The sequence below is a fragment of the Ursus maritimus genome, unplaced genomic scaffold (assembly GCF_017311325.1).
Source record: "Ursus maritimus isolate PB19 unplaced genomic scaffold, ASM1731132v1 scaffold_28, whole genome shotgun sequence".
Classification (NCBI taxonomy): Eukaryota; Metazoa; Chordata; class Mammalia; order Carnivora; family Ursidae; genus Ursus; species Ursus maritimus.
Genome location: NW_024425341.1, coordinates 16,027,971 through 16,040,856, shown reverse-complemented (window position 1 = coordinate 16,040,856; position 12,886 = coordinate 16,027,971). Strand labels below are relative to the sequence as shown.

General features: G+C 36.3%; 1 long non-coding RNA gene across 1 annotated transcript in view; it reads right to left on the bottom strand.

The window, feature by feature from the left end:
* Window positions 1–12,886, bottom strand: part of LOC103681337 — a 154,671-nt gene that overhangs the window by 21,479 nt on the left and 120,306 nt on the right. The gene's annotated exons all lie outside the window — the stretch shown is intronic.

Sequence of the window (12,886 nt, the reverse complement as noted above, 5' to 3'; positions counted from 1 at the left end):
AATGGTAAAGAAAGATCAAAAGAAACAAAGACAATTTACAGGAGCAGTGACTTTACAGGTAATACAATGGCACTAAATTCATACCTATCAATAATTACTCTGAATGTAAATGGACTCAATGCTCCAATCAAAGACATAGGGTACCAGAATGGATTAAAAAAACTAAGACCCATTGATATGCTACTTACAAGAGACTCATTTTAGACCCAAAGACACTTCTAGATTGAAAGTGAGGGGATGGAGAACCATCTATCATGCTAATGGACATCAAAAGAAAGCTGGAGTAGCCATACTTATATCAGACAAAATATATTTTAAATTAAAGACTGTAATAAGAGATGAAGAAGGGCACTATATCATTATAAAGGGGTCTATCCAACAAGAGGATCTAACAATTGTAAATATTCGTGCCCGCAACTTGGGAGCAGACAAATATATAAATCAATTAATAACAAACTTAAAGAAAGTCATTGATAATAATACAGTAATAGTATGGGACTTTAACACTCCACTCACAGCAATGGACAGATCATCAAGGCAGAAGATCAATAAGGAAACAATGACTTTGAATGACACGCTGGACCATATAGACTTAATAGGCATATTCAGAGCTTCCATCCTAAAGCAGCAGAATACACATTCTTTTTGAGTGCACATAGAACATTCTCCAGAACATATCACATACTTGGTCACAAATCAATTCTCAACCAGTACAAAAAAACTGAGATGATACCATGCATATTTTCAGACCACAATGCTATGAAACTTGAAGTTAACCACAAGAAAAAAATTGGAAAGACCACACATACATGGAAGATAAAGAACATCCTAATAAAGAATGACTGGGAAAATGAACCAGGAGATTAAAGAGGAAATAATAAAATATAAGGAAGCAAATGCAAATGAAAACATAATAGTCCAAAACCTTTGGTATAGAAAAGGTAGTCATTAAAGGGAAGTACATAGCTATACAGGCCTTCCTCAAGAAGCAAGAGAAGTTTCAAATACACAACCTAACCTTACATCTAAAGGAGCTGGTAAAAGAATAGCAAATAAAGCCTAAAACAAGTGGAATAAGGGAAACCATTAAGATTAGAGCAGAAATATATGATACAGACATTTAAAAAGAAAAACATTAGAACAGATCCACAAAACTAGGAGCTGGTTCTTTGAAAGAATTAATAAAACTGATAAACCCCTAGCCAGACTTAACAAAAAGAAAAAAGAAAGACCCAAATAAATAAAATAACAAATGAAAGAGGAGAGATGACAACCAACACTGAAAAAATACAAACAATTGTAAGAGAATACTGTGAATACTGATATACCAACAAACTGGGCAACCTGGAAGAAATGGGTAGATTCCTAGAAACATATAAACTATCAAAACTGAAACAAAAAGAAATAGAAAATTTGAACAGACCCATAACCAGCAAAGAAATTGAATCAGCAATCAAAATCTCCCAACAAATACGAGTTCAGGGCCAGATGGCTTCCCAGGGGGAATTCTACCAAACATTTAAAGGAGAATTAATACCTATTCTTTTGAAGCTGTTCCAAAAAATAGAAATGGAAGCAAAACTTCCAAGCTCATTTTATGAGGCCAGTATTACTTTGATTCCAAATCTAGACAAAGAACCGCTAAGAAGGAAAATTACAGACCAATATCCCTATTGAACATTGATGCAAATATTCTTAACAAGATACTAGTTAATCAAATCCAACAGTACATTAAAAGGATTATTCACCATGATCAAGTGGGATTTATTTCTGGTTGCAGGGGTAGTTCAATATCTGCAAATCAATTAACGTGATATGCCACATCAACAAAAGAAAGGATAAAAGCCATATGATCCTCTCAATAGATGCAGAAAAAGCATGTGACAAAATACAGCATCCTTTCTTGATAAAAACTCTCCAGAAAGTAGGGATAGAAGGAACATACCTCAACATCATAAAGGGCATATACGAAAGACCCCCAGCTAACATCATCCTTAATGGGGAAAATAGAGCTTTTCCCCTAAGGTCAGGAACATGACAGGGATGTCCACTCTCACCACTGTTGATCAACACAGTACTAGAAGTCCTAGCCTCAGCAATCAGACAACAAAAAGGAATAAAAAGCATCCAAATCAGCAAAGAAGAAGTCAACTTTTCACTCTTGGCAGATGACATGATATTCTATGCAAAAACCCAAAAGACTCCACCAAAAAATTGCTCAAACTGATACATGAATTTTCAGGGAAGTTGCAAGATATGAAATCAATATACAGATATCTGTTGCATTTCTATACACAAATAATAAAGCAGCAGAAAGAGAAATCAAGGAATTAATCCTATTTATAATTGCACGAAAAATCATAAGATACCTAGGAATAAACCTAACCAAGAGGTAACAGATTTGTATGTTGAAAATGATAGAACATTCATGAAAGAAATTGAAGACAACACAATGAAATGGAAAAAACATTCCATGCCCTTGGATTAGAAGAACAAATATTGTTCGACTATCTATACTACTGAAAGCAATCTATACTTTCAATACAATTCCGATCAAAATAACACCAGCATTTTTCACAGAGCTAGAACAAACAATTCTAAAATTTGTATGGAACCATAAAAGACCTGAAGAGTCAAAGTAATGTTAAAAAGAAAAGCAAAGCAGGAGGCATCACAATTCTGGACTTCAAGCTGTATTACAAAAAGCTATAATCATCAAGACAGTATCGTATTGGCACAAAAACAGACACATAGAGCAATGGAACAGAATTCAGATCCCAGAAATGGACCCAAAACCGTATGGCCAACTAATCTTCAATGAAACAGAGAAGAATATCCAATGGAAAAAAGACAGTCTTCTTCAACAAATGGTGTTGGGAAACCGGACAGTGATGTGAAACTGGACCACTATCATACACATAAATAAACTCAAAATTGAAGGCAGGAAATCATCAAAATCCAGAGGAGAAAGAAGGCAGTAACCTCTTTGATTTCAGCCACAGCAACTTCTTACTAGATACATCTCCAGAGGCAAGGGAAACAAAAGCAAAAATGAACTATTGGGACTACATCAAGATAAAAAGCTTCTGTACAGTGAAGGAAAGAATCAATAAAACTAAAAGGCAACCAACAGAATGGGAGAAGATATTTACAAATGACATATCAGATAAAGGGTTAGTATCCAAAATCTATAAAGAATTTATCAAACTCAATACCCCAAAAACAAATAATCCAGTTAAGAAATGGGTAGAAGACATGAATAGACACTTTTCCAAAGATGTCCAGATGGCTAACAGACACATGAAAAGATGCTCAACATCACTCAACATTAGTGAAATACAAATCAAAACCTCAGTGAGATATCACCTCACACCAGTCAGAATGGCTAAAATTAACAACGCAGGAAACAACAGATGTTGGTAAGTTTATAGAGAAAGGGGAACCCTTTTGCATTGTTGGTGGAATGAAAACTAATGCTGCCACTCTGAAAAACAGTATGGAGATTCCTCAAAAAGTTAAAAACAGGAACTACTGCAACCCAGCAGTACTACTAGGTATTTATACACTACTACTAGGTATTTATACAAAGGATTAAAAAATGCTGATTCAAAGGGGCACATGCACCACAATTTTTATAGCAGCAGTATCAACAATAGCCAAATTATGGAAAGAGCCCAAATTTACTGATGAATGGATAAAGAAGTGGAATATTACTCAACCATCAAAAAGAATGAGATCTTGCCATTTGCAACGACGCAGATGGAACTAGAGGGTATTATGCTAAGTGAAATAAGTCAGTCAGAGAAAGACAATCATCATATGATTTCACTCAGATGTGGCATTTAAGAAACGAAACAGATGAACATGGGGAAGGAAAGGAAAAATAAAATAAAAACAGAGAGGGAGGCAAGCCACAAGAGGCTCTTAGCAATAGATAGCAAAGTGAGGGTTGATGGAGGGAGGTGGCTGGGGATGGGCTAAATGGGTGACAGGTATTAAGGAGGGCACTTGTTGGGATGAGCACTGGGTCTTATATGTAAGTGATAAATCACTAAATTCTACTCCTGAAGCCAATACTGTACTATATGTTAACTTGAATTTAAATTTTAAAAAATTACAAAAAAAAAAAAAAAAAGAATAGAGTTCCAGCTTGGACTGGGATAAAAATGGGGCATGGAGAGGTAGCATTTGCTTTTTGATAGTAAGCATTCCTTGCAGTTTTGGTCAGTCCTGATCTTTGATCGAGTTGTACCTAATCATAAAATCAAAAGTAGACACACAGATTGTGGAATTACCAGTGGACTTCCTCTAAATAAACTAGCAAAGCTACTGTTTTGAACTAAAATGGATACCAAAGCCTATTTGAGACTAAAAATGAATGTTTGCAGTAACAATGAAACAGGCCAAGATTGCCGGGAATTCTTTGAAATACAAATTACTTTGTATCTGGGGCAGATAATTATTTTGTTCAATCCAGTTTTAACTGAATTCACTTAAAGTTCAAACGTCTAATATTATAATACAGATATGAAGGTCACATCTTTTGCTTAATACTCTTGAATGCCAATCATGCTTTTAACCAAATTTTATCTCCACACAAACATTAGTCATGGCTTTGTGAGAAAAAATAAATTTTAATCAATCAAGGTCTGTTCAAACTTTACAGTTTATTTCCCCCCTTTATTTATTTAATAGTGAGGGTTAACTTTTGAAACACTGTACAAATTGAATTCTCCATGAGAACAGAAGTCTATTGACAGAGATAGCATCTACCTTTCTGTTCTAAATAGAATATGATTCTTAGTGCTCAATAAATGTTAAATTATGAATAATAATAAATGCACATAAAGCCTGAGAGAAAAATGTTGCTAAATGCACCTTTATTTATTGATTCAATTTTCACAGTGCTTTCTTGTCGGAGGTTTTATAAATTTGACCTCAGATTATACCAGTAAGATAAGAAAAATGATAAGAAAAATTAAAGGATTATACAAAGGAAATACAGTTGTGGCAGTCCAAAACAGGAGACTGCTTTTGGTAAAACTGCATGTATATCCTAAAACTACACAGTGAATTTGTTAGAAATTTTAAGAGAAAAGCATCCCCAGTGAACTTGAACTCATGATAGAAAAGTGGTGCAAAACGACCGGCCCATTTCAACTTTCAGACAAAGCAAATAAAATGATTAGGACTAAGACCCTGAGGGGGATATATCAAAAAAGTAGTTACGAGAAAGTTCCCAGGAGTCTTTTTCAGTAGATTAAACACATGTAATGGCCATAGAGATGGTAGAATCAACTCGGAACTGGGGTTTCTTCCAGAGTGGATTGAGTCCCCATGTCTTGTGAGGGACAGTTTCATGAAATTGCATTTCTAAAGTAGGAAACATGTAGAAATGTGTTGTAAGCCATATAATTACTACATAAAATGAAAGGGAAGTTCTACACTGTATATCCAAACACCTGTATATCCAAAAAAGTAGCAGTTCTGAAACTACTAAAAGAAATGTTGACAGTAGAAAAAAAAAATATATCAAATGGCAGCAATTTGTTTTAATGATAAACTATTTTTGTAGCAAGACCAAAATGGTTTATGTAAACACATTCAACTCGAGTGGCTGTGGGGAAACTCTGGTAGCTCTAATGAATCAATTAATCTCCCCTCTCCCTCTCCCTCCTCCTCGCCTCCTCCCTCTCCCTATATCTTTCTCTTTCTTCCTTAGGTATTTAGGCCCAAAGTAGAAGACAGCAAAAACAGTATAACTCCTAGCCTAAAGCAGAGTTATTTGGTGGCACCTAACTTCTCATTGAAGTTCTCATTAAAATATAGGAAAGATGAAAATGTGTTATCATTGGTTGTGGTAAGAATCTTGAGACAGAATATCAGGAAGTTTACAGATTAAGAAGGTGTGACCTTTTGCCTCTCCTCTCCTTCAGACCCAGATCCAGCAATGACCACAGGGGATTTTAAGGCCATATATTTATCCAAAAGCCCCAGGGGCACTGACATTCCACAGCCTTCACAGTGAATTATTTCTGATAAGAGGGGGACAACAAATTGCTAAAAGTAACAAGTACAGACTCTCTTTCTTAGGCATTGGCAAACAGACTGTAAGGTCTGGAGATACCTTCTCAAGTCAGTACACAAACAAAACAAAAATATCTGTCAGATTCTTAAAATCAGTCTAGGGGCTGAACATAGCAACCAACCCTCCAGTTGATATGAAGAAGCATTCCGACAGAAACCCAGAAGAGAGTAGGGAAAAATATAAAGAGCTTACCCATTCTATTGAAAGACAAACTTGAGGCCTAAATTAGTTTCCAAGTGAAGCACAAAAGAACATTTCAGTAAATAAATATATAAATAAATGGCAATACTTTTTAAAAAAATAAGCAACATAAAATAAGAAACTCCGTATTCAAAACAAAGACAGAAATCTCCACAAATGAAGCAAATACTAATTAAAAAATAATGTGTCCTGCCATTGAAGGGGAAACTGAGCAACACATCTGTTTGGTAGAGTAGAAGGAAGATAGAGGAGTAGAAGAGAAGTGGTGGAATAGAAGGATCGTGAATGGACACATCAAGGCAACATTTATAATGCAGTTTACTCTGAAAATGACCTTAAGACTCACAGAACGTATGTTCTGCAATTAAAGACATAAAGAGAAGGACACATCACAAACAGTAAGAGGGACAGAGATGGTTCTGGAAACCAAATCCCTGACCCTGTGATACACAAGCAGGAAGAATATCACAGGTGTGGAGAAATGAGGGGATTAAGTCCCTCGCTGGGCAGCTCTGTACAGAGAAAACAACCCTCATAATACCCAGTTTTACAAATCAGTAAGACTTCACTCCAGAAGAACCAGGTTGCTGTAGGAAATGAAGTCTCCACTAAGATCTTAAAGGCCAGAATGCTATGCATTTTTTCTGTAATCCAGCACAAAAGCAGAAGTTTGAAAAGTACCTGGGTTATATGTGAAGGAGATTTACTGATTAAATTTAGGATATGTGGCCAGAGGGCAGGAATCTGCTGGAACCTCCTCCACAAGTGCTAATAGGTGCAATTTTTCTTGCTCTCCTGATGCTTGAAAGAGCCAGTTCTGACACTCTCCATCTACTGTGCTAGTACAACTGGAACTCCCCTACAGACCCACCCCACTCAACCAGTCCATAGTGGCAGGTGCCCATCTGAAGAGGTTTCTACCCTGCCACACCCAGCAAGCAGATTTAGTTGAAACTGATGTGCCCCTCGAGTGACTTTTGTCTTGCCACACCCAGTGGGCAGGCCCAGCCAGGAATGGTGACCCTTCAGAGTGATTCCTGCCTTGGGGAGGGGGTGAGCTATCCCCACGCAGCAGCATACCTACAGTAGCTACAGTTGGCCCTCTTAGTCAGTCATGCTCAGGGCAACCTTTGCACACCAGTGCACCCACAGCAATTGCAGTTGGGTCATAACAGAGGAGCATACGTAGCCCACCCAGGGGATATCTCTGGAGCATCTGGTTCTGTTGACCAATGGGGATTACACTATTGGGTACCACAGGACACTTTCTAAATAGGCAGCTACATTCAAGACCATAAGATATTGCTCACCTACCTAATATATACAAACACAAAGAATCAGACAAAAAGAAGAAATTGAAAAATATGCTTCAAATAAACAAAGGGAGAAAAATAGAAAAATAACTAAACAAAACAGAGTAAGCAATCTACTTGATAAACAGTTCAAAGTAATGGTCATAAAGACATTCACCAAACTTGAGAGAAGAGTGGATGGACTCAGTGAGAACTTCAACAAGATGATATGATAAACAGAACTAAAGAAAACAAAAACACGTAAGACACATTAGAGGAAATCAACAGCACAGTAGAGGATGCAGAAAAATGGATCAGCAATCTGGAAGACAGGGTAGTAGAAAGCAACCAAGCACAAAGCAATAACAATAAAATAATTATAATTATAATATAATTATAATTATTACTATTATTAATAATTTTTAAAATAAGGATATGTTATAATATTATAACCTATTGTGTATATTAATACTATTATATTAATAATAATTATATTATTAATAATCATTATTAATATTAAAATATTAATTATTATATTATATATTATATAATATGTAAATATTATATAATATAATATTTATAATTATTACTATTATTACTTTTAATTTAAAAAAATAAGGCTAGGTTAAGGGACATCTGTGACAACATCAAGTGTACTAACATTTATAATATAGGGATCCCAGAAAGGAGAAGAGAGAGAAAAAGAGGCAGAAAACTTACTTGAAGATAATAGCTGAAAACTTCCCTAACCTAAGGAAGGAAACAGACATCCAGGTCCAGGGAGTACAGAGTGCTCCAAACAAGATAAACCCAATGAGGTACACATCAGTACAAAGTAATTAAAATGACCAAAATTAAAACTAAAGAGAGAATCTTAAAGGCAACAAGAGTAAAGCAACTAGTTAAATGCAAAGGAGACCCCTTAAGGCTATCATCTGATTTTTCAGCAGGAACATTGCAGGCCAGAGGAAGTTGCATGATATATTCAAAGTGCTGAAAGGAAAAAGGCTACAACCAAAAATACTCTAAATGGCAAGATTATCATTTAGAATTGAAGGCAGATAGTTTCCCAGATATCCATTTGCATAAATGTTTTTCTATCCCCTCACTTTCAATCTGTACTTGTCTTTAGGTCTAAAATGGGTCTCTTGTAAGCAACATGTAGATAGGCCTTTTTTTTTTTTTCCCATTCTGACACCCAATGTCTTTTTTTTTTTTTTTTAAGATTTTATTTACTTATTTGACAGAGAGAGAGACAGCCAGCAGGAGAGGGAACACAAGCAGGGGGAGTGGGAGAGGAAGAAGCAGTCTCCCAGTGGAGGAGCCTGATGCGGGGCTCGATCCCACATTGCCCGGATCACGCCCTGAGCTGAAGGCAGACACTTAACTACTGAGCCACCCAGGCGCCCCAAGACACCCAATGTCTTTTGATTGGAGCATTTAGTCCATTTATATTCAAAGTAATTATTAATAGATATGCATTTATTGCCATTTTATTACTTCTTTTGTCATTATTTCTGGAGATTTCTCTGATTCTTTGTTGTCTTTGTCACTTTTGGTTTCTGCACTCGAAGAGAACCCTTTTGATATTTCTTGCAGAGCTGATTTAGTGGTCACAAACTCCTTTAGTTTCGTTTATCTGGGTAATTCTTTATCTGCATTTCTGTTCTGAATGGTAGCCTTGCTGACTAGAGTATTCTTGGCTGCAGGTTTTTCCCATTTAGCACTCTGAATATATAATGTCAATAACCTCTTTGACAACCATAACAACTTCTCTCTAGATATGTGTACTGAGGAAAGAGGAAACAAAAGCAGAAATAAACAATTTGGACTTCATCAAAATAAAATCTTCTGCACAGTGAAGGATACAATCAACAAAACTAAAAGGCAACCTAGGGACTGGGAGAAGATATTTGCAAACAACATCTGATAAAAGGTTTAGCATCCAAAATATATAAAGAATTTATAAAACTCACTATTCAAAAAACAAATAATCTAATTTAAAAATGGGCAGAAGATCTGAATAGACATTTTTCCAAAGAAGACATACGGATGGCCCATAGACACATGGAAAAATGCTCAACATCACTCATCACCAGAGAAGTGCAAACCAAAACTACAATAAGCTATCACCTCACACCTGAAATGGCTAAAATCAACAACACAAGAAACAACAGGTGCTGTTCAGAATGTGGAGAAAGGGAACCCTCATGCACTATTGGTGGGAATGCAAACTAGTGCAGCCACTCTGGAAAACGGTATGGAGATTCCTCAAAAAGTTAAAAACAGAACTACCCTACAGTCCAGCAATTGCACTACTAGGTATTTATCCAAAGAATATTAAAATACTAACTCAAAGAGATACACACACATCCATGTTTATAGGAACATTATCTACAATAGCTGAATTATGGCAACAGCCCAAGTGTCTATCTACTGATGAATGGATAAAGAAGATGTGGTATAAACACACACACACACACACACACACACACACACACACACATACACACACACACAGTGGAATACGACTCATCCATAAAAAATAAAATCTTGCCATTTGCAATGACCTGGATGAAGCTAGAGAGTACTATGCTAAGTGAAATAAGTAAGTCAAAGAAAGACAAATACCATAAGATTTCACTCATATGTGGAAATGAAGGAACAAAACATTGCTACCAGTTTCAGGAGTAGAATTTAGTGGTTCATCGCTTACATATAACACCAGTGCTAATCACAACAAGTGCCTTCCTTAATACCCATTACCCATTTAGCCCATCCCCTCCTGTTGGTGGGAATGCAAACTGGTGCAGCCACTCTGGAAAACCAATAATTACTTTAAATGTAAATGGCCTAATGGCTCCAATCAAAACACATAAGGTGGTGGAATAGATATAAAACAAAACAAAATAATACCCATCTCTATGCTGCCTATAAGACTCACCTCAGACCTAAAGACACATAAAAACTGAAATTGAAGGGATAGAAAAACTATTCACCATGCAAATAGAAGAAGGAAAAAAAAGCCAGGGAAGTACTTATATCAGACTAAATAGATTTAAAATGAACATTCTAACAAGAGACAAAGAAGAGCATTACATGATAAAGGGATCAATCCAAAACTGTTGCCCAAAAATAAAAATAGGATAGGATAGGGGCGCCTGGGTTGCACAGTTGTTAGGTATCTGCCTTCGGCTCAGGGCGTGATCCCGGCGTTCTGGGATCGAGCCCCACGTCAGGCTTCTCTGCTAGGAGCCTGCTTCTTCCTCTCCCACTCCCCCTGCTTGTGTTCCCTCTCTCGCTGGTTGTCTCTCTCTGTTAAATAAATAAAATCTTAAAAAAAAATAGGATAGGATATAGCAATTGTAAATATCTATGCACCCAACACTGGAGCACCTAAATACATAAAGCAAATATCAATGGACATAAAGAGAGAAATTGATGGTAATACAATAATGGTAGATGACTTTAACGCTCCACTTACATCAATGAATAGATCATGCAGACAGAAAATCAATAAGGAAGCAATGCCTTTGAATGACACATTGGCCCAGATAGACATAATAGATATATACAGAACATTCCATCCAAAAACAACAGAATACACATTCTTTTCAAGTGCATATGGAAGGTTCTCCAGAATAGAGCATGTATTAAGTCAAAACCCAAGCCTCAATAAATTTAAGATAACTAAAATCATACCATGCATCTTTTCCAATCACAACTATATAAAACTAGAAATAAATCACATACACACACCAAAAAATAAAGAAAACACAAACATGTGGAAATTAAACTACATGAAACTAAACAACTGAGGGTCAAAAGAGCAATCAAAGAAGAAGTTTTTTTTTTTTAATTTATTTATTTACTTGAGAGAGAGAAAGAGTGAGAGAGAGAATGATTACCAGCAAGGGGAGTAGTAGAGGGAGAAGCAGATTCCCCACTGAGCAGGGAGCCCAACGTGGGACTTGATCCTAGAACCCCGGGATCATGACCTGAGCCAAAAGCAGATGTTTAACTACCTGACCTACCCAGGTACCCAAAGAAGAAATTTAAAAACACAAGGAGACAAACAAAAGTAAAAACACAACAGTTCAAAATCTTTGGGACACAGTGAAAGCATTTTTTTTTTTAAGATCTTATTTATCATTTGAGAGAGAGAGAGCATGAGAGTACTCAAGAGAAGTGAAGGGCAGATGGAGAAGCAGACTCCCCACCAAGCAGGGAGCCTGATGCAGACCTCAATCCTGGGACTCTGAGATCATGACCTGAGCCAAAGGCAGACACATAACCAACCAACACAACCAACCAAATGTCCATATTACCCAAAGAAATCTACAGATTCAATGCAAATCCTATCAAAATACCAACAGCATTTTTCACAGAACTAGAACAAATAATCCTAAAATTTGTATGGAACCAATAAAGACTGAATAGCCAAAAGTGAAGGGCAGATGGAGAAGCAGACTCCCCACCAAGCAGGGAGCCTGATGCAGACCTCAATCCTGGGACTCTGAGATCATGACCTGAGCCAAAGGCAGACACATAACCAACTGAGCCACCCAGGCACGCTGTGAAATCAGTTCTAAGTCAGAGGTATATAGCGATACAAGCCTAACTCAAAAAACAAGAAAAGCCCAAATAAACTATCTTTACACCTAAGGAACTAGAAAAAGAATAAACAAAGCCCAAGGTAAGTAGGAGAAAAAAATAAATAAAGAGTAGAGCAGAAGTAAACGACATAGAGACTTAAAAGAGAGAGAGAGAGAGAGAGAGAGAGAGAGGAAAGGAAAAAAAAAATCAATGAAACCAAGAGCTGGTTCTTTGAACATGTGAAGAAAATGGACAAACCCTTAGCAAGATTCATCAAGAAAAAAGGAAAAAGGACCCAAATAAATAAAATGAGATGAGAGGAGAAGCAACAACTGATACCATAGAAATACAAAGGATTATGAGAATACTATGAAAAATTATGTCAGAAAACTGAACAATCTAGAAGAAATGGATGAATTCCTAGAAACATAATCTTCCAGAACTGAATTAGGAAGAAATAAAAAATCTGAACAGTCCAATTACTAGTAAAGAAATTGAATTGGTAACCAAAAAAACTAACAAAAAATCAGTTCAGGACCAGATGACTTCACTGGTAAATTCTACCAGACATTTAAAGGAGAGTTAATACCTATTTTCCTCAAACTATTCCAAAAAATAGAAATGGAAGGCAAGCTTCCAAATACATTCTATGAGGTCAGCATTACCCTGATACTAAAACTAGATAGAGACACTACAACAAAAGAAATCT